The sequence below is a fragment of the Apium graveolens genome, chromosome 1, assembly GCF_009905375.1.
Source record: "Apium graveolens cultivar Ventura chromosome 1, ASM990537v1, whole genome shotgun sequence".
Taxonomy (NCBI): Eukaryota; Viridiplantae; Streptophyta; class Magnoliopsida; order Apiales; family Apiaceae; genus Apium; species Apium graveolens.
In genome coordinates, this window is record NC_133647.1 from 112309036 (window position 1) to 112333321 (window position 24286).

Below are 24286 nucleotides of genomic sequence, written 5' to 3' on the forward strand. Positions count from 1 at the left end.
ATCCAGAATACTTTGACAGAATTAATGAAGGACCACATAAGCCAACCAAGTTCTCTGTTGTAGTTGCAGATCAGCCAGTACAGACTGTACCAAAGGAGAAAGGTGAATATACAGCTGAAGATATCTCATCTATTACCAAGGATGCAAAGGTAAGGCATTTGCTGCATAGTGCCATTGATAATGTCATGTCAAATAGGATAATTAACTGCAAGACTCCAAAGGAGATATGGGATACCTTGGAGACAAGATGCCAGGGAACTGACTCAATTAGAAGAACAGGAGGACTATACTCACTCAAGAGTATGAGCACTTTGACTCAAAACCTGATGAGTCATTACTGGTTTATATGACAGATTTGTCAAAGTCTTGAATGATCTGTCACTGGTAGATAAGGAATATGATCTTGAAGATACTAATCTTAAATTCCTTTTAGCTCTTCTTGAAAGTTGGGATTTGAAGGAAACTACTATAAGAGACAACTATGCTCTTGATGAAACTACTCTTGATGAAATTTATGGTATGCTCAAAACTCATGAACTTGAGATGGATCAAAGAAGCAAGAGGCATGGGAGAAAGTCAAGAACAGTTACTCTTAAGGATGAGGAGGAATCCCCCAAAGTGGCTGTCTCAAAGAAAGGCAAAGGAAAGGCTCTCATCACAAAGTCTGATTCAGATTCATCAAGTTCCGATGATGATGAGGATTCAAAAACTGAAAGTCTATCTGAGATGGATGCTGATGAAGAGATGATGAAATTGTGTGCTCTTATGGTGAAGGGTATCACAAAGATAGCCTACAGAAAATTCAGAAGGGGAAAGAAGTTTTCCAGGAAAAGTGGAAGTTTTGATAAAAAGGGATTCAGAAAATCTGAAGGTAAAGCAGGAAAGTCTGACAGAGGAGATTACTCAAATGTCAAATACTACAATTGTGGTAAGAAAGGCCACATATCTCCTGATTGTAAGAAAGGAAAAAGTGACAAAGACAAGGCACTTATCATAAAGAAGAAAAGCTGGACAGACACTTCAGATTCTGAACATGAGGAGAACTATGCCTTGATGGCAAATGCTGATAGCAGTTCTGAAGCTGCTGAGTTAAAGGTACCTCAAACAACTTATGCTTTTCATACTAATGATATTACTGAGTTGAGATCTTATCTTAAAACCATATTCATTAGTTATAGAGATCAGACTTTAACTTGTGATAGGTTAACTTCTGAAAATCTGGCTTTTAAGAAAAGGAGTTAGTTATGTTCCATCAAACTCAGAAAGAAAGAGATGATGCTTTTTATGTTAGAGATGAAGTGTTAAAATTGAATCAATCTCTAAAAACTGAGTTAGAAAAGGAAAGAGAGATTATCAGAACTTGGACTAACTCTGGCAGAACAACTCAGAATTTATTCAGTAGTGGAAACTGGAAAGAGGGCTTAGGTTATGGAGATGATAAAAGTGAAACAGGAACCGAACAAATTAAGACAATTGTTGTTAAACAGACTAATAAGCCAAAGGTAAATCCTGTTAAGTTTGTAGCTAAAACTGTAAAGTCTGATTCTTAAAAGATGAAAGATACTGAGACAGAAGTTAAAGCAGAGTCAATTTCTGACAAACCAAAACAGGATAAGTCAACTGAAGTTAACATAGGCTTAATGACTAAGAAGCAGCTTAAGCATAAGCTGAAAGATGTTAAAAATGTAAACAAGGTAAAGCTGCCTAGGAAAAATAGGAATGGAAAGGAAGGTGTGAATAAAAGTAATAATTATAAGCCTATTCCTAATGCTCCTACAAAGAAATGTTATAACTGTGGAAATTCTAATCATCTGGCTTCTTTTTGCAAGAAAAATGAGAACATAAACTCCTTACCTTCAAAGTCAGGAGTTAAGAGTCAGTCTGTTAGATATAGGCCACAAAATCCTAGTTTTCATTGTGGTAGTTTATGACATTCCATTTAAACTTGTAAGGAATATCATAGTTTTTACTATGATTATTATCAAATAAAACATTCTTTAAAGAAAGTTAGCATTATTCCTTCTAGTATAAGTTTTGATGCAAAGTCTGATAGTGTAAATGCTGATAAGAAAAATGTTAACATAAACTCTGATGCTAAATCTGCTGCAAATGTTAACAAACTTAATAAGGCCAAATGATCCAAGCAAGTCTAAGTCCTAGAACTAATCATTAGTGATCTTTGTGATTGCAGGCCAGCAGGAAAAGCATCCTAGTTCTGGACAGTGGATGTTCAGGACATATGACTGGAAATAAAGCCCTGCTATCAGACTTTGTGGAGAAAGCTGGCCCAAGTGTTTCTTATGGAGATGGCAACATGGGAAAAACCTTGGGATATGGCAATATAAATCTGGGGAATGACATCATTGAAAAAGTAGCTCTAGTCTCAGGACTTAAACATAATTTGCTGAGTGTTAGTCAAATCTGTGACAGAGGTTATCATGTAGATTTCTTTGAAGAACACTGTGAAGTTGTAAGCAAATCTACAGGAAAAGTTGTTGTGAAAGAACACTGTGAGGTTATCAATGTCTCTTTTGATGATAAGAAGATTACTGGACTTGAAGATTTCAATGATCAAGATCAGCTGAGATTTGAGAATGAAGTTTTAAATTCTGATACTGTAAATCCTGAAAGTCTAAATCCTGACAGTCTAAATCCTGATACTGCAAACTCTGATGGATTAAACTCTGACGTTATTGAAAATGTGGTGACTAGCCAAAGGAAGATGCACCTGTGGAGGGGGAGCATACTGAAGATATAATCACATCTCAAGAAGCATCAGAACCTACAACCGGATCTTCAAGTTCTGTTTTATCAAGTTCTGATGGGCAACATTCTGATAATTCTGGGAACTCCAATTTTGAAGGATCCAACTCAGAGAGCATAATTTCAGGGGGAGCATCAGAAAAGGTTGATGAAGACAGCATGGATCATGGGGGAGCATCCAGTTCTAGAGAAAACCTTCCATCTGCAAGAAAGTAGATTAAAGCACATACACCTGACTTAATTATTGGAAATCCTGATGCAGGTGTCAAAACTAGAACAGCTACATCAAATGAATGTCTCTATCACTCTTTTCTTTCTCAGACTGAACCAAAGAAAGTGGAAGAAGCACTTTAAGATGCTGATTGGGTGCAAGCAATGCAGGAAGAGTTAAATGAATTTGAAAGAAATAAAGTCTGGACCATAGTGCCAAGACCAAATAACAGATCTGTAGTTGGTACAAAGTGGGTGTTCAGAAACAAAACTGATAGTGATGGCATAATTACAAGGAATAAAGCAAGGCTGGTTGAAAAAGGATATTCTCAATAGGAGGAAATTGATTATGATGAAACATTTGCACCAGTTGCTAGATTGGAAGCTATAAGGATATTTTTGGCTGATGCTGCTCACAAAAAGTTTACAGTCTTTCAAATGGATGTAAAAAGTGCTTTTCTTAATGGAGAATTGGAAGAAGAAGTATATGTTGAACAACCTTCAGGTTTTGTAGATTCAAAATTTCCTAATCATGTCTACAGACTTGACAAAGCACTTTATGGCCTTAAGCAAGCTCCAAGAGCATGGTATGAGACATTAGCTCAGTTTCTTCTGGAAAGTGGATTTAACAGAGGGACTATTGACAAAACACTATTTTATCTCAACCATGGAAATGACTTACTTTTGGTGCAGATATATGTTGATGATATCATTTTTGGTTCTACAAATGACAGATTTGTAAAAAGTTTGCCAAGCTAATGCAGTCAAGATATCAAATGAGTATGATGGGAGAACTTAGCTATTTTTCCAGGGCCTTCAAGTCAAACAGAATGAAGAAGGAACTTTTATTTGTCAATCTAAGTACACCAGAAATTGTTGAAGAAATTTGGAATGGAAGATTGTTCAAGTGCATCCACTCTTATGGCCACTGCAACAAAATTGGATAAGGATACTGGTACATCAGTAGATATTACTGATTACAGAGGTATGATTGGCTCACTACTCTATCTAACTGCAAGTAGCCCTGATATCATGTATGCTACCTGTCTTTTGCAAGATTTCAAGCAGATCCAAGAGAACCTCACTTAACAGCTGTGAAAAGAATTTTCAAATACCTTAAGGGTACAGCTGATCTGGGATTGTGGTATCCTAGAGAATCATACTTTAAGCTAATAGGTTACTCAAATGCAGATTTTGCAGGATGCAAAATTGACAGGAAAAGCACAAGTGGAAGCTGCCAATTTCTTGGAGGCAGATTAGTTTTTTGGTTTAGCAAGAAACAGAAGTCAATTTCCACATCAACAGCAGAAGTAGAGTACATTGCTGCAGGAAGCTGTTGTGCACAGATTCTGTGGATGAAGAATCAGTTACTGGATTATGGGTTAATAAATTCTAAAATCCCTATTTACTGTGATAATCAAAGTGCTATTGCTATGACAGGTAATCCAGTTCAACACTCAATGACAAAGCACATCAGCATTAGGTACCACTTCATAAGGGAACATGTGGATGAAGGTACAGTGGAATTGCATTTTATTCCAACAGATCAACAACTAGCAGATATCTTCACAAAACCACTATGTGAAGCAACCTTTACAAGATTGTTAAATAAACTTGGAATGGTTTCAGGTTCTTTTTCTAAATATGCTTAGTTTATGTTCTGATACATCAGACTTTATGATCAGTATTTACAGATATTACTATCTTTGTGAATTATGTGCCTAAATTGAAAATTTACTTAAATGCTGATTGTTGTCTGATGTGAATTTCTAAACTCTGATAGTGATATGCATGTTTCTGTGACTATTCAATCGAATGAGGATAATTATGCTAGATGCTGAACTAGTAGTCTTTAATATACTAAAGATCCCATGTCTGAAGTAATCTTTTATGTGGAAATCTTTTAACACAAGCAAATTCTGATATTGAGCTTAGTTAAGTTTACTTTGTGTATCTTTTTACTAAGTCAAAAACTAGACTAATGCTTCTTATTTGTTAAGTTCTGATGTTAGTAAATCTAGTAAATGAACTAAGTGCTGATAAGCCTCACTTAACAAAAGAAAAATAAAAGAAATAAAAATCAGGTACTCCTTTGAGATCTAGAGTAAAAAATGTGGAAGGGAAGACCCAAGTGCATTGCTGGTATTAAGTAATTTGCATTAGAAAAGCAACTTAAAATTTTCTTGGTGACTTTTCACACTCTATGATTACTGGAGAAATACTCTGGTAATAGCATAAATTCTGATAAGCAGTTGTGACTCACTTACACTGAGAAGCCACTGTAAAAAAAAAGAATTTCAAAAGATGCATAAAATGAGCACAAAAACCATTGAGGTGGACTCATGCATGAACTCATTCTATAGTAGACTTCAGGATAATGACAGATTTTAAGCAAAATTCTTAGTTATGCCTTACTTCTAAGATGTACTGAAGTGATTCAGACTTTACTCTTTGTCTGATATTTAGCTTAATGCACACACATACACTCCATATGAATGATGAAAATTACTGTGGTGATAGATGTTATTTTGGATGAAATGTTTAAGTGTTAGTTGCATAAATTCCGAGGACAAGTTCTGATGGAAGTTCTGATGATTAAGTTCTGATGTACCCATATCAGTATTTGTGTGAAGAATAACAGGAATAAACATTCACTTTTCGAGTTAAGAAGCCATATTCTGATGACTTTTAAATTCTGATAATAATCAAGTTCTGATGCTGACGTGGCAGTATTTATTTACTTGGTTTATTTTTGATCATTACCTCAACGGTCACATTTTTTTTAATATTGGTTTATGTGAGATACTGCAGTAATAATCATTTGTTTAGTGGGAGCAGTTTTTTTAAAAAAAAATTAAACGTGCAAAGTCATAATTGCTTATTTACCGTGCCCATTAACTTTTGCCTTAACTGCTGCATGTTTGACAGGTGTAAAGGTCTGTTCCACTCCTCATTAACTGTTGTAACGTGGGTTGTCTAAGTAAAAGAGATAAAAGATTTTCAAATCTTTTATTCATATTTTTATTCTATTTCACTCTCTCTCTTTTCTTATCTTCTCACATTTTCTGACGGTTCACTCCACAGACATTTCAACAAACACCTTTCATGCAAACAAGTTTCTCACTAATTTCTGATGGCGCCCAAGGATTTAATTGTTAACGGAGCCAAGTTTGTACCAAATAACTATGCTGCAATCTTGAACAAGGCTGAAGCTCCATCAGATTTGCACTTTGTGCAAGATTTCTTAGCAAATAGTGAGATTGGGTATGCTTTGACCCAACCTCAAGCCATTTCAAGCCAACAAGTATTGACGTTTTGGCGGACTGGGATTTTTGATGATGGTGGTGCTACTGGTACTCCAAGCATCGTATTTGAAGTAAATGATGTTGAACATGTAGTAACTCCTAGGGCAGTTCGCAAAGCTCTCCACTTACCAGAAGGCTGTACATTCTCAACAGTGGAGGACCCTGTTCTACAGCAGCTTATGGCCAGTTTGGGTTATGAGAAAATTTTGGGAAAGCTTGGGCAACTGAAAAGAGCAAATATCAGGAAAGAATGGAGCTTTTTCTTTGATTGCATCACTAAGGCATTCGCCAATAAATGCTCCAACTTTGATGCTATTCCAATCATGAGTCAGCAAATCGGGTATGCTCTTATTCATCAAACTCACTTTGATTTTGCAAGTGTTGTGCTAGGTTTCATAGGGGATAGGATGACAGAGGATAGGAATGTAGTATACTTTGCTAGATTCTGTCAGCTTATATATAATTTTTGTTGTGCTGATGAACCCCAACCTACCACTGATTTAATTCCACCCTTTAAGCTTGCAAAAAGGGCTTTTAATGATTTGTTAAATGCTGACATTAAGAAAAAAATGGTTAGACCCTTACAAATACCTCAGTTAATGAAACAGATACTGGTAAATGCTGATCCTCAAACCTACACATCTATTTACCCTGATGTTCAACCCACATCCCAACCACCACAACAGCCATCAGAACATACCACATCTACACAAACACCTCAAACTTCTCAACCTCAACCTACTCAACCCTCATCAGGACATATTTCAAACCATCACAGTCATCTCAATCTCAATCTTCAGCACATCCTTTGAAGCCTTCATCCTCCAAACCCAAGAGGACTAAGACGGTACCTCAGACTCAACAGAAGAGAAGGAAACTTGTTCTGAGAGATGAGTCAGACAATGAGGAACACGTTCCCATGTCTGAACCTGTTGTAGTAGAAGCTGAGAAGATCTCTTCTCAGAAAGACACTATAACTGGGAGTTCTATGCCTCTCAAAAGGCTTAGAAAGCTAAATCCTGATGATAAAGCTCCTACAGTGTCTCCACCCTTGAAGAAAAAGAAAAAGCAAAGAGCTCACAGGGACACATTTGAGTCAGTATCAGAAGATGAGGAAGCAACTAAGGAAGGGGGTCAGGAATCTCTGATCCCAACAAAACCAATTATTATTGAATTACTTCCTTCAGCACAACCAGAACCTACTCAAGACAGAGTGCTTACTCCTACTGTGTCACCTATAATTGAACAAGTACATACTGATGACCCAGGTACAAGTGCTGAGATTGATATTCATAACTTGATTGTGCCTGAGGTTTTGTACTTAGAAGCTCCACCAACTCAAATCACTCCACCAACAACACCAATTCTAGATGCTGATTTTAATGAAGATATTCCTTCTACATCAATTCTGAATCTGGATGATGAAAATCAGATTTTAGGTGGGCATCAAGGTTTGGCTGTTGATCAGAACTTAGTTGGAGATCAGAACTTAGAGGATGATGTTGAAGCCTCAATAGCCTCTCATACTATTCTTTTATCAGAGGATGCTGATGATGCTGATTCTATAAGTTCTGATGTTGCTAATGATGAATTTACTGGTAAAGCTGCTGCCAATGTAGATGCTGATGCAGCTGGTCCATCAAGACATGCACCTCAACAAGATCTAAACAAAGCTGAATTAATCAGGAAGTTTGTTAGAGAAGATGCACCAGTACCTTGGAGTGAAACTCCTATAGGAAGGGAGTGGACTAAGGAATGGAACAAAGTTGATTTTGTTCCTTCTTCAACCATACTTGCTGAACACTTGACCAAAGCTGATGAGATGCTACTCAATGATGATTTCAAGATACAGCTCAGAGTTACTGCACTAAGTACAAGGAACCTTCAAGGTCAACAATCTGTAACTCAGGCCAAGGTAGACAAGATTTAAGAATCCATAAATCAACAAGATATGCTTGTTAAGCTGGACAAGAAAAGGTTTTTTAAACCTACCTTTGACAGAGTTGAGTACATTGAGAAAACTCAGGAGAAGCAACAGGCTCAGATTGATGAAATTTTGAAGAATCAAGCTTCTCATCAAAATCAACTCAATGAGATCCAATCCTCAGTGGAATTGCTTCTCTCTCTTCTTTTACCTGCTGATCCCAAAAAGGGGGAGAAAGTAATTAAGTCCAAATGCAAAATTGTTAAGACACTGAAGGGAAAGGATGATGAAAAAGATGACCAGGGAAACTCTGGAATGGGTGGAGGTCATGGTCAAGGTAAAGGTTTTTCATCAAGCAAAGCTGCAACTACAAGTCAAAGAACAAATTCTGATACTGGGAGAAGAATAAGTTCTGATACTGGTAAAAGGATAAGTTCTGATAAACATCTGGAACTTGATGAGGAAATTTCAAGACAGTTATTTCTGAAAGAAAATCCAGGAATGGACTTTGAGAGTCTAAAGGAAGAAGAAGCTAGACTTAAGTTAGAAAAAGTCAACTCTAAATCTGAAGCTTCTGTTGTTGAAAAGAAACTTCCTAAGGCTAAAGGCATTGTGATAAAAGAAAGGACAAATCCTGAGGCAACTAAAGCCAAATCACAAGTGGAGATAGATGTGATGCCCTCAATCTCGAGGTTAGGAAATGAGGACTCACACACCTCTAATCTAATAATTAAATATGCATAAACCCCGATTAACTACTAACAGGATTAACAGGATAAAGTATGAGACAAGATTACAACTACCAATCACAAAATATAACTTACAGGCCCAAAATATTATTAAATAACCAATATCGATTCCGGCTGGGAACCGACAGATAACCCATTGTATCTTTATACACTTCTTTCTAGGCGCGAGCTCACTCATAATTACCACTACCTGCTCTGGAAACCGAAAGCCCTCAACACGGTAGGGACCACCAGGTACGCTCTTACGAGCAGTGCGCCTAAGCCTGGCCATCTTCTTGCTGAACTGCCATGGTTAGATTAAAACAAAACAAATGAGTATAAAACTCAGCAAGTAACTATATAGCAGTTCTATAATATCAAATCACAATATGCTTCACCAAACTCAGGGCTAACTACTTTATTTGATCTAGGTGGCAGATTTCCATCTTTTGGGTTAAGGAAAGGTTTCTGAAGAAAAGTGGGGGGCTTTCAAGGAACAAGGCTCAAAGCAGGACGAAATCCGACATTCATCACAAATCATTAAAGGATCAGAATAGATCTTTCAATAGAGGAAATCAACAGTATTTCAAGATATAGAATCAATCATATGATCAACAATTTCAAGAATCAGGGTTCTCGAGTTTTAAGCTCCACAATAACATAATCAACTCTTTCCAAAGCAGTATAAACCATTTTCATTTTCAAAAATCAATTTACTAAACAAAAGTTTCAGTTCCCTTTTAAATAATCAATTAGAACCCGATTAGATTACTTTTCTTTCCATTTCATTATGTACGGGTGATCAGCCCGTACCGACCTCCATCCGGTCATTAAGGTACCAATCGGCATAATTTCAGCCTTAAGTTGGACTAGCCCCGCTAGCCTCTTACCATGACTGGACTAGTCCCACTAGCCTCTTACGTCCCAATCCAATCCATCAGGAATTCATTTGGAAAACCTTGAGTTGGAAAAACAAGTAGGTTTTCAAAAATCCATTTTATCATTACCAAGCATTTGAAATCATTCGGACTCTTTCAAGTCGAAACTCATTCTTAATTCAGATTTTAAGGAAACAAAGTTCAGGGAGTGATTCAAAGATATGCAAGGAACAATTCATAAGAATTCTGTATCAGGGATAACAAAGCACTAAATTAGAAGGATCAACATTGGTTTAGGGATCAATAGGGTGATCAAGAGAAACAGGGTATCATTAAACAGGGTTAACAAGGATAATCAAAAGGTTCAATATGATTCATGGCTTAAGAGATAACTTGAGCAGAAAGGACAGAATATCAAAGGGTGAAATCAATAAGCTTTTCAATAACAGATTATCAAGAACCAGGGTACTTCAAATCAATATCAGGGTTTCATAAAACAAGGGTTTCATACTTAAACAGTTCAATACTCTACATGGTATGAACAACATTCTCTTTATAACCATTTACACAAGTAATCAGAGTTACTTGCCTGAATTTGCTTTCCTAAAGGTTGAACTACTGCCACCTAGTAAATCCTTTCCCTTTCCTAGCCTAAATGCCCCCACGCTCCGAATCTACAATAAAACCAAAACCTTAATTAGATTCTCAACTCTCGTTCCCAGAATGATCACTCTATACGATAACTCGATTATATCCTTGACTCGAACATACAAATATAGCTTATACATATAAGCACATAGCACATAGCATATCTCTTTTTCGTAACTTTTATATCCTTATATACTTAACAATCGAAGCACACTTGCTTATTCTTAGCTATTTCTCAAATCACACTATTATAACTCTTACGAGTACAAGATTTATTCACAACCAAATATTTACATCCATAACTATCACTTATATCTTTTAAAATCAATCAATTAGTTCCCTTTTTCTTTTGTTCCTTAATTCGAACCACATACTACAATCAAGCAAACAAATTCATAGATATTCACTTATACTCCTTCAATCATCCTTTTGATCATCAAAACCAAGTTTTTGACTTTTAATCCCTATGGCCTATTCGGCCTTATCGCACAAAATCAACCAAATACTCACTTTAATTCACATAAACACATAACTCATTCAAAACCATTAAAGAATCATTCTCCTTTCTTTTAATCATAAAAATTCGAACCATAATCATATATATACAATCAAATTTCTCAAAATTACACCATGCATCCTTATTCTTAGCATAATCCAACTTTTAAACTAACACCCTTTTCTTTATCAACAACCATTCGAACCAAAACATACATACATGCTCGCATGCAATTCAATTTCAACTCATCATTATATCAAACACTTCATTTTTATCAATTAAACCAACTAAATTTCTTAACACAATGCAAGAATTTGAATTTCACCTAAATCACAACATGCATCCACTTATTCATCAAATTAATCCTTTTTTAACTCAATTTCCATTCGGCAAAAACTCAAATTTACAACTCAAGGACAAATCAATGACATGCATATCTTGATCTTCTTTAAAACTAACATGCAATCACTTTTAGGCCATATAAACTTAGTGTTTACCAAGATTAACTCACAAAATCAAATTCCTCTTCTTATTAGCACAAAATCCGAACCTAAACTTAGCATGCAACAACAATTTCATTCCTTTTTAATCTAATAACAATCCATAATCACTTTAAACAAGTTAACTCAAATCAATATCTTCAAAGATCAAAACCATTTGGGTTTTTCAAGAATGACACATGCAATAATCGAAATAAGTGTTTGGTATAGTAGAGCTCAGTTTTTAACATCATGGCTCACCACCGGTTCACCGGAGTTCATCACCGGTGGCGGTGACATCTCGGTGGTGCCCTCATTCGAGGGTGTCCAACCACGAAACCCCCGATTTCCATCAATTATGCAAAATAACTAACATACACATCTTCTCTATCATTGTTTACAAAGAATCAAGCTTAAACAAGATGTCATCAACAACAATAACAAGAACCAAGTAGTTCTCGGGTGAACACACACACACCGAGCACACACATCGACATGCAAGTGGGTATACAGACATGCACACACTTCTACCTACACATAAGTGTTTATAAAGAAGATTTAGGGATGATTGGTGAGTTTGATCAAAGAAAAGAGAGGTATACCGAGAGAGATTGAAAAAAGCCGAGAGAGAGAGTGTTCGAGTGAGAGAAGGAGAGAAAAGAGAGAAGAGAGAAAGTGAAAGCACGGGAGCAAGAAGAAGAAAAAAGAAAGGGAGTGAGTTTATATATCACTAAAAAACAAGGGTAATTTGGTAATCTTCTAATTCCTTTTTCATTCTTACTTGTCCCATCTTTTACTAAAATAAAACAAGGATTAAATATAAAATATATCTCTCTCGGGAAGTCGGGAAATATTGAAAATGACATTTTTAATACGTAGGCCTCGAAATTAGCTTTTTAACCATTACTCATAATAAGATTTTGAGCGCATGGTTGATTTTATATGAATTTCGCAATCTTCCCCTAATAATATCATTTTCCACATAAAATCAATTTAAAAATGCAAAGATCAACAATCAAATTCACTTATCATTTTTAAAAAATCTCTAGGACCACTACGAAGATCACAGAACAAATCCCATGTTTTTATCTTACTCGAATGATTTTATAAAAATGCACGAAGGTTAATTAAACCTTTATTTAAATCACGTAATTCCTTTAAAATTCATAAAAACTGTCACAGATCACATAGCCATGCACACAGACAACAATCTCACATATATAATCACATAACGACTCAGGTCTGATCATAGAATCTATCCCTCTTTAATCTTTATCCTCTTTTACGCGTACCGGGTCACGTTCAGCCTGACTGCCCGACGTTTAGCGTTTCGATTACGCTTCTCATTCTCATTATCAATCAACACGTCACTTAGGACAAAATACTTTATTTACTCATTCATTTCATTCAATCACACATAATTCACATTTTATATTCTTTAATTCCTTACTAGGACGGGTTCCATTCTACCTGACGGCCCGACACCACAGTTATACTTCTAAGCTGACTCTTTAAATTGGAACATTTATATCCACGCTCCTAAACTCTAATGTACATAAAAGACAATTAATCAGCACTTAATCACATAATAATAATCACAACACATAACACATACTTTATTGACTTAATTACGTCACAAAATTCTCAGTCGTCACAATCTACCCTCCTTAAAAGGATTCTGTCCCCAGAATCTAATCTAAGCAAATAGATGGGGATACTTTTCTTTCATTTCGCTTTCTAATTCCCAAGTCGATTCTTCGACTAATGGATTTCTCCACAACATTCTAACTAAAGGTACAACTTTATTTCTAAGCGTCCTTTCTTTTCGATCCAAAATTCGCACTGGCTGTTCCACATAGGACAAATCTGGTTGGATTTCCATTGGTTCCAACTCGATCACATGGCTCGCATCAGCATTATACTTCTTTAGAAGAGATACATGAAACACATTATGCAGATGTTGCATATGCGGCGGTAGCGCCAATTCATATGCCACTTTCCCAACTTGTCGCAATACTTCAAATGGTCCAACGTACCTTGGACTCAGCTTTCCTTTCTTTCTGAAATGAGTTAAACCTTTCCAAGGAGATATCTTTAACAAGACTTTGTCTCCAGTTTCGAATTGCACATCTTTCCGTTCATGATTTGCATACTTTGCCTGTCGATCTTGAGCTGCAATTAATCTCTTATGTATCATTTCGACTTTTTTCTTCGTTTGTTGAACTAGCTCTGGGCCAATTAACTTGCGCTCACCAACTTCGTCCCAATAAGTAGGGGATCTACGCTTTCTTCCATACAACGCTTCATAAGGCAGCATTCCAATACTCGCGTGATAACTGTTGTTGTAGGAAAACTCAATTAAGGGCAAATGATCGTCCCAATTTCCTTTGAAATCTATTGCACATGTTCGCAACATATCTTCAATCGTCTGAATTGTCCTTTCACTTTGTCCGTCTGTCTGCGGATGATATGCCGTACTCATTTTCAATTTTGTTCCCAAATGATCATGGAATTGTCGCCAAAATCTCGAATTAAACCTTGGATCTCTATCAGACACGATAGATACAGGAACTCCATGACGCATCACGATCTCATCCAGATACAATTTGACCAACTTCTCTAATGAAAACCTTTCGTTTATCGACAAGAAATGTGCTGACTTTGTCAACCGATCGATTACCACCCAAATCGCATCGTGTTTGACTTGGTTTTAGGTAATCCTACCACGAAATCCATCGCTATATGCTCCCATTTCCATTCGGGTATGTCCAGTGGCTGAAGCAATCCGCTTGGCCTTTGATGTTCCGCTTTAACTCTTTGGCATGTGTAACATTTACTTATCCATTCCGCAATTTCCTTTTTCATGTTTGGCCACCAATAATTTTCTTTTAAATCCTGGTACATCTTTGTACTTCCAGGGTGAATTGAAAATCTCGAGTTATGCGCTTCTTGCAAAATCTCGTGCTTTAGTTCCACGACATTAGGCATCCAAATACATGAGTTAACACGGTATATCCCTTTTCTATCCTTTTGAGCTTTAATTTCTTCTCCCGTCAACTTATCCTTTTCGTGATTCATTACTTGCTCTTGACAGCATCGAATCTTTTCCAAAATCTCGAGTTGAAACAGCATTGCATGTATAGCTTCACCTCCATATTCTGGAGTCTACACCTCTATTTCCATCTTTTCAAAGTCTTTGATTAATTCTTCCGATGATGTTAACATATTCAATCTTTCTTTTCGACTTAAAGCATCAGCTACCACATTTGCCTTTCCAGGATGGTAGTTTATCGTGCAATCATAATCTTTGATCAATTCCAACCACCTTCTTTGTCACATATTTAGTTCTTTCTGAGTAAAAATATACTTTAAACTTTTATGATCCGTATAAATCTCGCACTTTTCCCCGTACAAATAATGCCTCCAAATCTTAAAGGTAAACACAATTGCTGCCAATTCCAAATCGTGCGTTGGATACTTTTGCTCGTGTGGCTTGAGTTGCCTTGACGCATATGCTATTACCTTCCCGTGTTGCATTAACACGCATCCAAGTCCTTTATATGAAGCATCACTGAATATCACAAATTCCCCTTTGTCATCTGGTAATACCAACACTGGGGCGGTTACCAATCTCTTCTTTAACTCTTGAAAACTTTCCTCGCACCTTTCTGTCCAAACAAACTTCTCGTTCTTTCTCGTCAGTTTTGTCAACGGAACGACAATCTTTGAGAAATCTTGCACAAATCTTCTTTAATATCCGGCTAATCCCAGAAAACTTCTGACTTCCGTCGGAGTCTTGGGTCTTTCCCAATTCATTATAGCTTCTATCTTGGCTGGGTCCACTTTAATTCCTTCTTTGTTGACTACATGACCAAGAAATTGCACTTCCTTTAGCCAAAATTCACACTTTGAAAACTTAGCATACAGTTTCTCTTTTCGCAGAATTTTCAAGGAAATTCTCAAATGCTCCTTATGATCTTCTTCCGTCTTGGAGTAAATCAGTATATCATCGATAAACACAATAACGAACTTATCCAAATATCGCTTGAATACTCTGTTCATAAGATCCATAAATGCGGCTGGCACATTTGTCAAGCCAAATGCCATTACCAAAAATTTACAGTGTCTGTATCTCGTTCGGAACGCTGTCTTGGGTATATCTTCCGCTTTGATCTTTAACTGATGATACCCAGATCTTAAATCAATCTTTGAAAAACACGAAGCTCCTTTTAACTGGTCAAACAAGTCATCGATCCGCGGTAGAGGGTACTCATTCTTGATCGTCAACTTATTCAGTTCGCGGTAATCTATGCACAACCTCATACTTCCATCCTTTTTCTTTACAAATAACACCGGTGCACCCCACGGGGATACATTCGGTCGGATTACTCCTTTGTCCAACAACTCTTGCAACTGAGCTGCCAATTCCTTCATTTCGACCGGCGCCATGCGATAGGGAGCTTTCGACACTGGTTCCGTACCAGGAGCCAAGTCAATCATAAACTCGATCTCTCTGTCTGGAGGTAGTCCAGGCAATTCATCAGGAAACACATCCGGAAAATCTCTTACCACCGGAATATCCTCGATCTTCACAGATTCTTTCTCCACGTCCACGACATGAGCCAAATAAACTTCGCATCCTTGACGTATTAATCTTCTTGCCTCAATAGCCGTTAGAAATTTCTTCTCTTGCCTCTTTTCTTTAAATATCACTTCCTCACCATCCTTGGTTCTTAACTTCACCTTCTTACTTTTACATTCTATTTGCGCCTCATGGTTTGACAACCAATCCATTCCTAGTATAACCTCAAATTCTCCTAACTTAAAGGGAATTAAGTCAGCAGAAAAGTGCCGACCTTCTATAGACACATCACAATCAGGACAAATCTTATTAACAACTTTCTCTTGATTTGCTACCTCTATAATCATATTAGGCTCTAGAGGGTACGCAACACAATTTAACTTATCAAGAATACTTTCAGAGATAAAAGATCTAGTTGCTCCAGAATCCATCAAAAATTTTACTTCTACTGAGTTTATTACAAGCATACCTGCTACCACGTCCACCTCTTGCACCGCATCTTTCATTATCATGTTAAAGGTTCTAGCTCTGGGTTGAGCTGATGGTGCTGGGAGTGACGGCGGTCCAGCAATTCTGAGAACATTAGCCTTCTGCACAGGCTCCTTGCAATTCCTGGCCATATGGCCCACTTTGCCACACTTGAAACATGTCGAATCAGGCTTCCTTACTCCATTTGGACATTCTGAAGAATAATGCCCCTTCTGGTTGCACTTAAAACACATTATATCCACCTTATTACACCTCCTGGGGTGTCTCTTTCCACAGTTCCTGCATTCTTGCATCTGGGGTCTGCTATCCTTCCCCGGTTGTCCAGTTTTCTGGAAACGGTTCTTCTGAGCTCCATTACCGGGTCTAAACTTCTGGAACTTTTGGTTTTGACTTCCACCATTCTTCCCAAACTTCCCTCTGAACTTTGAGCTTCCTTGCTCTTGCTCAGAGCTTTCAAACTTCCTCTTTCTTCCTTCATTTTCTCTTCGGGCAGCTTCCCGCTCACCTTCCACTATCATTGCTTTCTGAACCAAAGCATCATAATTCTTAATCTCCAACATTACTATTTGACTCCTAATCCACGGCTTAAGTCCCTGTTGGAACCTCTTAGCCTTCTTCGCTTCTGTATTCACGTACTCAGGTACGAACCTTGATAATTCCGAAAACTTCACCTCATATTCTGCTACTGACATTTCCTCCTGTCTAAGATCAAGAAACTTCATTTCCAATTGATCTTGCATATAGCTTGGCAAATACTTCTCTAGAAACATCTCAGTGAACTTCTCCCATGATAAGTCTTTGCTTTCCAACAACGCCTTAGAAGACTCCCACCAGAAACTTGCTTCATCTTTCAGATAATAACTTGCGTACTGAGCTTTCTTGTCATCCTTAACTTCTGCTAACTCAAAGGCTTTTTCCATTTCTCTCAACCACGACTACGCTTTAATTGGGTCTGGAAAACCTAAGAACTCTGGGGGATGAACAGATTGAAAGTGCTTGAAATTTCCAATTTTAGGGGCCACAGGTTGTTACAAAAGCTGAGCAAGTCTGCTCATCATAGTGGTTTCTGGGTTTATTTCTGGGTCTTGGGTGGGAATTTCTTCTTCTTGGTGATCTGGTGAGTTGGCCATTTCTTACAAACCTGATTGAGCAATTATTTAGCAATACGATGGCATGGCATATATATAATAACAGTTTCTATGAAATCTCTATTGTGGGTTTTAAGTTTTTACCAAATTTTGCACATGCAATCCTTATTACTACATAATTCTCATATCAGTGTTGTTTTATCATGGCACAAAACAGGGTTTTTTGATCTTTAAACATGGTTATATGAAAACATGGTATTGAGAACAGTTTATAAGATAATCAAGGTGCGCAATGGAAAGCAAGACAATGGATTTATTTAGGCAAAGGGTACATAGAGATAATTCTGGTTATCATAAGTTCTGAGATAAGGTACAATAAATAGCAGGGTTAAACAGAGGAAAAACTGGAAAACATCCCCCTATCTACCCCTAACTTCCAACTACTACTACTACAACAACACTGATCTAAATACAACAAGATAAATGAAAAATGGATCCCGGCATCTGACCAAGTATCCCAAAGCCTACCGGTGCTGAAGAAAAAACAATCTATGGGCTCAACCAATAGTCCCGTCTAATCATATAGAATCTCTCTCAACACGACCAACATCCAGCGAATGATCTTATGCAGCCTCCAGGCCTCAGCATCAGCATCACTAGTGGATGGTCCCTCATCCAATCTCCTCCTGGCAACCTGCTCCACCAACTGAATCCTAGCTCTCCACTCCTCCATCACCACTGAAGTCCTCTGCCTAGAATCCCGAATCAACCTATCTACCAAAGCTCCCAACTCAGGAATGCGGGAGTACACAAAGTCTCGATCCTGGGCTAGCTTGCCACCAACACTGTCAGGAACAGTCTTAGGCATCTCCGACTCTGGCTCAGGGACAGGGGTCTCTGAATCTGGCCTCAAGGGTGAAATCTGCATGGGGATCTCACTACTCTCAGAAGGGTCCTCCTCTGGGACTGAACTAACATACACAGGCTCCTCTGGAGAGGGTGGAATGGGGTCCACAGGGGTACCAGTCAAACTAATCTCTGAGTCTGAGTCACTACCACTTCTAGGATCCTGAGAGAAAACATAAAACAACAACCAAGAAACAATGTTAGGGTTAAAAAAAGCTTCCAGCTAACTCACACCCTAACTCTAGTTTCCGCTTTTCCAATAAACACTTTCCTTAGACTATACCTAATAGTCTAACTCAACTCTATATGAGCCGAACTCTCTCGCGATATAGATATATTCCCAAAATACCCCTTTTTATTCCTAACTTGTCTCGGGGACTAGATCCTATAGCTCTGATACCAACTTGTGAGGCCCTCAATCTCGGGATTAGGAAATGAGGACTCACACACCTCTAATCTAATAATTAAATATGCATAAACCCCGATTAACTACCAACAGGATCAACAGGATAAAGTATGAGACAAGATTATAACTACCAATCACAAAATATAACTTACAGGCCCAAAATATTATTAAATAACCAATATCGATTCCGGCTGGGAACCGACAGATAACCCATTGTATCTTTATACACTTCTTTCTAGGCGCGAGCTCACTCATAATTACCACTACCTGCTCTGGCAACCGGAAGCCCTCAACACGGTAGGGACCACCAGGTATGCTCTTATGAGCAGTGCGCCTAAGCCTGACCATCTTCTTGCTTAACTGCCATGGTTAGATTAAAACAAAATAAATGAGTATAAAACTCAGCAAGTAACTATATAGTAGTTCTAAAATATCAAATCATAATATGCCTCACCAAACTCAGGGCATTCTACTTTATTTGATCTAGGTGGCAGATTTCCATCTTTTGGGTTAAGGAAAGGTTTCTGAAGAAAAGTGTGGGGCTTTCAAGAAACAAGGCTCAAAGCAGGACGAAAGCCAACATTCATCACAAATCATTAAAGGATCAGAATAGATCTTTCAATAGAGGAAAGCAATAGTATTTCAAGATATAGAATCAATCATATGATCAACAATTTCAAGAATCAGGGTTCTCGAGTTTTAAGCTCCACAATAACATAATCAACTATTTCCAAAGCAGTATAAACCATTTTCATTTTCAAAAATCAATTTACTGAACAAAAGTTTCAGTTCCCTTTTACATAATCAATTAGAACCCTTGATTGGATTACTTTTCTTTCCATTTCATTATGTACGGGTGATCAGCCCGTACCGACCTCCATCCAGTCATTAAGGTACCAATCGGCATAATTTCAGCCTTAAGTTGGACTAGCCCCGCTAGCCTCTTACCATGACTGGACTAGTCCCACTAGCCTCTTACGTCCCAATCCAATCCATCAGGAATTCATTTGGAAAACCTTGAGTTAGAAAAACAAGTAGGTTTTCAAAAATCCATTTTATCATTACCAAGCATTTGAAATCATTCGGACTCTTTCAAGTCGAAACTCATTCTTAATTCATATTTTAAGGAAACAAAGTTCAGGGAGTGATTCAAAGATACGCATGGAACAATTCATAAGAATTCTGTATCAGGGATAACAAAGCACTAAATTAGAAGGATCAACATTGGTTTAGGGATCAATAAGGTGATCAAGAGAAACAGGGTATCATTAAACAGGGTTAACAAGGATAATCAAAAGGTTCAATATGATTCATGGCTTATGAGATAACTTGAGCAGAAAGGACAGAATATCAAAGGGTGAAATCAATAAGCTTTTCAATAACAGATTATCAAGAACCAGGGTACTTCAAATCAATATCAGGGTTTCATAAAACAAGGGTTTCATAAAACAAGGGTTTCATACTTAAACAGTTCAATACTCTACATGGTATGAACAACATTCTCTTTATAACCATTTACATAAGTAATCAGAGTTACTTGCCTGAATTTGCTTTCCTGAAGGTTGAACTACTGCCACCTAGTAAATCATTTCCCTTTCCTAGCCTAAATGCCCTCACGCTCCGAATCTACAATAAAATAAAAACCTTAATTAGATTCTCAACTCTCGTTCCCGGAACGATCACTCTATACGGTAACTCGATTATATCCTTGACTCGAGCATACAAATATAGCTTATACATATAAGCACATAGCACATAGCATATCTCTTTTTCGTAACTTTTATATCCTTATATACTTAACAATCGAAGCACACTTGCTTATTCTTAGCTATTTCTCAAATCACACTATTATAACTCTTACAAGTACAAGATTTTTTCACAATCAAACATTTACGTCCATAACTATCACTTATATCTTTTAAAATCAATCAACTTAGTTCCCTTTTTCTTTTGTTCCTTAATTCGAACCACATACTAAAATCAAGCAAACAAATTCATAGATATTCACTTATACACCTTCAATCATCCTTTTGATCGTCAAAACCAAGTTTTTGACTTTTAATCCCTATGGCCTATTCGTCCTTATTGCACAAAATCAACTAAATACTCACTTTAATTCACATAAACACGTAACTCATTCAAAACCATTAAAGAATCATTCTCATTTCTTTTAATCATAAAAATTCGAACCATAATCATATATATACAATCAAAATTCTCAAAATTATACCATGCATCCTCATTCTTAGCATAATCCAACTTTTAAACTAACACCCTTTTCTTTATCAACAACCATTCGAACCAAAACATACATACATGCTCGCATGCAATTCAATTTCAACTCATCATTATATAAAACACTTTATTTTTATCAATTAAACCAACTAAATTTCTTAACACAATCCAAGAATTCGAATTTCACCTAAATCAGAACATGCATCCACTTATTCATCAAATTAATCCCTTTTTAACTCAATTTCCATTCGGCAAAAACTCAAATTTACAACTCAAGGACAAATCAATGACATGCATATCTTGATCTTCTTTAAAACTAACATTCAATCACTTTTAGGCCATATAAACTTAGTGTTTACCAAGATTAACTCACAAAATCAAATTCCTCTTCTTATTAGCACAAAATCCGAACCTAAACTTAGCATGTAACAACAATTTCATTCCTTTTTAATCTAATAACAATCCATAATCACTTTAAACAAGTTAACTCAAATCAATATCTTCAAAGATCAAAAGCATTTGGGGTTTTCAAGAATGACACATGCAATAATCGAAATAAGTGTTTGGAATAGTAGAGCTCGGTTTTTAACATCATGGCTCACCACCGGTTCGCCGGAGTTCATCACCGGTGGCGGTGACATCTCGGTGGTGCCCTCATTCGAGGGTGTCCAACCACGAAACCCCCGATTTCCATCAATTACGCAAAATAACTAACATGCACATCTTCTCTATCATTGTTTATAAAGAATCAAGCTTAAACAAGATGTCATCAACAACAATAACAAGAACCAAGTGGTTCTCGGGTGAACACACACACACCGAGTACACAAATCAACATGCAAGTGGGTATACACACATGCACACACTTCTACCTACACATAAGTGTTTATAAAGAAGATTTAGGGATGATTGGTGAGTTTGATCAAAGTAAAGAGAGGTATACCGAGAGAGATTGAAGAAAGCCGAGAGAGAGAGAGAGAGAGAGAGTGTTCGAGTGAGGGAAGGAGAGAAAAGAGATAAAAGAGAAAGTGAAAGCACGGGAGCAAGAAGAAGAAAAAAGAAAGGGAGTGAGTTTATATATCACTCAAAAACAAGGGCAATTTGATAATCTTCTAATTCCTTTTTCACTCTTACTTGTCCCATCTTTTACTAAAATAAAACAAGGATTAAATATAAAATATATCTCTCTCGAAAAGTTGAGAATTATTGAAAATGACATTTTTAATACGTAGGCCTCGAAATTAGCTTTTTAACCATTACTCATAATAAGATTTTGAGCGAACGGTTGATTTTATATGAATTTCACAATCATGCCCTAATAATATCATTTTCCACATAAAATCAATTTAAAAATGCAAAGATCAACAATCAGATTCACTTATCATTTTTAAAAAATCTCTTGGACCACTACGAAGATCACAGAACAAATCCCATGTTTTTATCTTACTCGAATGATTTTATAAAAATGCACGAAGGTTAATTAAACCTTTATTTAAATCACGTAATTCCTTTAAAATTCAAAAAAACTGTCACAGATCACATAGCCATGCACACAGACAACAATCTCACATATATAATCACGTAACGACTCAGGTCTGATCATAGAATCTATCCCTCTTTAATCTTTATCCTCTTTTACGCGTACCGGGTCACGTTCAGCCTGACAGCCCGACGCTCAGCGTTTCGATTACGCTTCTCATTCTCATTATCAATCAACACGTCACTTTGGACAAAATACTTTATTTACTCATTCATTTCATTCAATCACACATAATTCACATTTTATATTCTTTAATTCCTTACTAGAACGGGTTCCGTTCTACCTAACGGCCCGACACCACAGCTATACTTCTAAGCTGACTCTTTAAATTGGAACGTTTATATGCACGCTCCTAAACTCTAATGTACATAAAAGATAATTAATCATCACTTAATCACATAATTATAATCACATCACATAACACATACTTTATTGACTTAATTACGTCACAAAATTCTCAGTCGTCACAATAGATCCAAGGTCCAAGGGCAAAGAAAAAGTTGATTAACCTGTAAAGGTTTATGTGCCATTTGTGGATGAAGAAATATCTGATGAAGATGCTAGTCATACTTTAAGTAGTCCGACCATGAACTTGGCAAGAGTTCTTATTATCTTTGTGAGTTTGTTATTATATCGTCGCATCATCTCTGAGGTTTATAACGCTTAGCTCTGATACCATTTCTCTAACACCCCCAGATCCGGGGTCGGGGATCCGGGTTGTCACGGTCTTTCTTTCCACAATATCACTTCACTTAATTAATAATAAATAACCTCATGCTGTGACCCCATACTAACACACACCACAACCCGTTATAGTCTCAGAGATGAAATTGAAATAAGTACAAGTCTTTGAATCCACAATTTAAAATTATTACAACCCAAAATGATTACTTGATAATTTACAGTTAATTGCCATTATCTGCCACAAGTTATAATTATACATAATTTGATTCTCAAAAGTAGATGGTCTGAACTACAATGGATCTACCTCTGCAGCTATAGCAGCTACAACATCATCGGGAAGACGCGGGGCGCTTCCCACGTGCTTGCGCTGGGTCTGCTGGAGTCTGGCCATCTCTCCTAACTGTTGTTGTGTGATGAAGAAATAAAGCAAGAGTGAGCCTTACAGCTCGCAAGATAATACATAGTGATAACAATAATATAAGTATCTAAATGGATACGCACTAGAATCTTTATCGTGTGTAAGATATATACTTACTAGATATAATGTAAAAACAAGGAATGAAGTTACCAATACTTCACCACACTTATATCATTTATAAAGCTACTTGAACTACCACCGTTCAAAGTATTATAAGTTTTAAGAAAAACATCCCATAGATGAGACCACAAGTTAAGACTTGAATAGATTCAATCTTTGAAATATTATTGAATGAAAAAGTTATGAGATACTTTATTTAGTCCCGATATATATATATCCACATATATATATCTCTAAAACATTTCCTGGAACCTCTGTTATGTAAAGTATGAACAGAGTTTGAAACATCCAATGAATTTTGGAAAGGAAAAGAATTTTGGCATAAACCAGATATCTTGCTGATCAGGCAAAGATACCAATAAGTAACCTTTTCAACTAGTAGATGGA